Source organism: Brassica oleracea, chromosome C5, assembly GCF_000695525.1.
Source record: "Brassica oleracea var. oleracea cultivar TO1000 chromosome C5, BOL, whole genome shotgun sequence".
NCBI classification, from domain to species: domain Eukaryota; kingdom Viridiplantae; phylum Streptophyta; class Magnoliopsida; order Brassicales; family Brassicaceae; genus Brassica; species Brassica oleracea.
The window spans coordinates 35738479-35742422 of record NC_027752.1 but is presented as its reverse complement, the minus strand read 5'-3'; positions in this window follow the sequence as shown (position 1 = coordinate 35742422).

Here is a 3944-nt window from a genome sequence, read left to right as displayed (position 1 = left end):
GCTAATCTTTATATATAGTTACGATTTTAATAATAAAATAATAATCTGAAAAAATATATATAGAAGAAGATATAAATACATGTGAAAGTTTGAAACAATATATTCAATGAAAAAAATGTACAGTAAACTTATTATGTTTTAAAAATTGATAGACACATATATATTATAATATATACTAATTTAGAATTGAAAACAAAATATTTATATAAAAATAAATGAAAACAAAAACTCGCGCGGTTGCGCGGATCGAGATCTAGTATGTGTTAAATTCAAGATTATCATAAGTTTCCGACTTAAGAAAAATTGACAATAACTAGATTGACCATAATATTTTATATATTATAATAGAAACTCGATAAGTTAATAAACATAATAAATTAGTAAATTCATAAATCATGAATTGGATCATGTAAAATATAACATAATTCGGAATGATAATAAAATAATAATTTTTTTAAAAAATATTATGTAAATATATAGTTCCAATGTAAACATAAATTAATAATTAATTTATATGAATATAAACACTATATTGTATATTTTTATTCATATTGAAGTCTATTTTTATTTTCCAAACACTTCCGAATATTTTGATGTTATTTTGTCATTTTATAATTAAAAATGTATTTACATTTACGGTAAATATTTTCTATACAACAAATAATTGAATAAGAATAATATAAAATTTGTATCTATAAAATATAATCAATACATATATCGTAAAAGCAAATATTCTTTTTATTTTTACATAAAACATACAATAAAATACACAAATCTAAAAAATGATTTCTTGTACATTAATAATTCCATAAAGTAAGAAAATATCACAATCTCAACATTATTAATTTATTAATTTTTTTTATTATAGTTAGTTATTTCTCTATCTAGTCATGTGGAATTTTTATTCATTCTAATGGAATAATGATATATTCCTATATTTTAGGGATTTAGACTAATCTATGTATTCCTATTCCTAGTTGACTTACTAATCTCTCTATGTATAAATATCAACTTTGGTTGATGAATGAAGACACACATTTACATTATATTTTACATTCATTAACACTTTCCTTTACGATTAAGCATGAACAACAGTGAGAACAACGTTTGTCCAACATTGGGTGGTTCTGATATCATATTACATTCATGTTTATTATGGGCTTATAATTTAAAACCAATTGACAATAAGTATGATACTAACTTTTTATATATCAGTTAATTATTTTTCCAAAATACGGTATAACATTTTCACTTATTCATTAACATTATGTTTACATCACTTCTAAAAATTATCTACTTACAAATTACAACGACCATAAGTACAAATGTGTTGGTTGGTTTAGTAGCAAGGGAACATTGGTGGTGGTGAAAGGTGATGCATATTTAAATCCAATGTTGGTGAGAGGATGAATCTCCACCATCATTATTTTTTTTTTTTTTTATGTTTATGCATTTATTACGTGGTTTCAAATTCTTGTATTAACGATGATGGTGCTTCGACTTGTTCTTCTGGTAGAATTTACTTATATATCTAGTTGGGAAAGTGGGGTTGGAACAGTGGCGGAGCTAGAAGTTTTGTTCACCGGGGTTAATATCAATATATCTATCTAACAATAATAGAAGAGGTGCAAAATTAAGATTTCAACATTAAACATGAGGGTCAATTGCATCAAAATTAGCCAAATTTTCCATTCTATACTTACTAAATTAACATATAAACAACCAGCAATAAACTATTTCCAAACCCTCTCTTAGGCCTTAAGCTTGTCTATGGCCTCCGAGAATTTCTGGAAGGGCTTCCTTCGGGGTAAAGCCCTACTGAAAACATTAAAAAAGAAAAAAAAATTAACATATAAACCAAAATTAAAAAAAAATCATAGGGGTCAGTTGATTCCACTAAGACATAACTAGTTCCGTCACCGAGAGCCTGACTGGTTTCCCCGCTACCACCCGTAAACGCAGCTTTGGCGGTTGGTAGCGGTTGACAGCGTTTCGAAACAATCATACAAACCGCTACAAATCGATTCAAACCGTTCCGAACCTATTAAAATCAAAAGCGGGTTCCAGCTAGCGTTTGCGGTTGCGGGAGGATAATTTTTTTTCTTTTTTTCAAAAACCATATAAATACAAAAATAAAAATATTCAATAAAAATTTTAAATTGAAATTATAAAAATACTAAAATATATCTATTATATTTTATTTAATATTATAAAATTTTAAAATAAAAATATTTTCTATAATTTTTAAAAATTTAAAACTATAACTTTCTAAATATGATTTTCATATTTATTATAATATTATGATTTTTGATATTTTTATAATTATATAAAATATAAATATTGTTAATTTATTATTTAACCGCTGTTGTATTTGGTAGTTAACCAGTTATAAGTATCCCGCAAACGCACCAATTTCTAACCGCATAACCAGTCATATAAATATCTTAAAACCGGTAGAAACCGCAACCACCCGCATCCGCAGACTCCCACGACCGCAACCGCTGCGTTTGAAACAGTCAGACCCTGAGTTGGAGCATTATTTGGTTTGTAGATAAGTGTTGGAGCAGGAGTTGAGCCAAGCACTGGTGATTGATTTGATTTTGTTGGTGTTTCAGTAGTCTCACAGTTTCCTTCAAAACCATTGTATCGTATGTCAAGGAATTGCAAAGATGGCCCAGAAAGGGCAACTGCCAGAAACAGACTAACAAAATTGTTGTTGCTCAAGTCAAAATTTTTCATCAATGCCAGTTTTGAAAAGTTTTTTTCGGGATAACTCTGCCAAATCTGTGGAACTAACAACCAAAAAAATCTATTGGAATTAGCTTGAAACAAACAGACAATAGTCAACAAACCTAGTTCGGGAGGCAAATACTTGGCTATGTTTGCATGGCTCATATCAATTTTCCGCCATAGCCATTATGTGTGGCTCATAAAATGCCGGTGGAGAGCACACACATTTGTAAAAACACACGTTTGGACAACCAATTCAGTTAGCTGATGTGTTGAAGAGATCAAAATACATTGCTTTTCAGGCTTGAAGAGAGATATATATATATAAGCTCTTTAAGTCAGTTATTAGCAAATTTGAGGTCTAAATTGACTTAATAAACCATATCGTCACAAAGATCATAAAGCCAAAATTGGCGTCTGGTTAGAACCAAATCTTCTTCATAATGAGAACGGTAACAGAATGTATAATGCCAAAAAAAATGAAGAAGAAGAGGAGAAGGAGCCATAAGGCTTCTCCATTGTTCTGGGTCATATGGTGATGAAATACTTTAGAAATGACTCGATGATTTCAATAGATACTTGGCGTGGGCAAAAAAGACCTAAAGAAAAATTAGCAGAAACCACCAATTTTTCCTTTTCTATTTTGACAAAACGAAAATTATATAGACTAACGTTTTTAATGATTTAGAATTCCTTGACAACGCCTTTAGAAGTTTTGTTTTTTTTACCACATTCAAATTTTAAACGACCGATAATTTTTACACATTGGAAAAATGGTAAGAAACTCTTTTTTCGTGTTGTGAACATGTTTCTTCTTGTTGGCGTTTACGTTTTGCACTTTCAAATACGCTAAAACAAATACAAATATTTTGTCCTATAATTGCTGATACTATGGGCTGTTTCTTTTGTAAGCATGATGTTTCTTATAAAAAAGATGGGATAAAGTAAACTTATAAAATAAAACGTCAAAATCCGTTTAGATATACGAATTGCTGGAAAAAAATTGTTAAGACAGAGTCTTTATTAGTAGTATAGCACTAAAAGAAAATTTTCAAGGATATCAAAAAAATGATTTCAGCTAGTACACTGTATCTGTTTCTATAATTCCTTTTAAGAATTATCAAGTAATATACTTGTGATGACATAAACATAAGAATTGTTCAATTTGTCAACACCTTGTTATTTAGTTCTACTATATAACTGTTTTGTAAAGG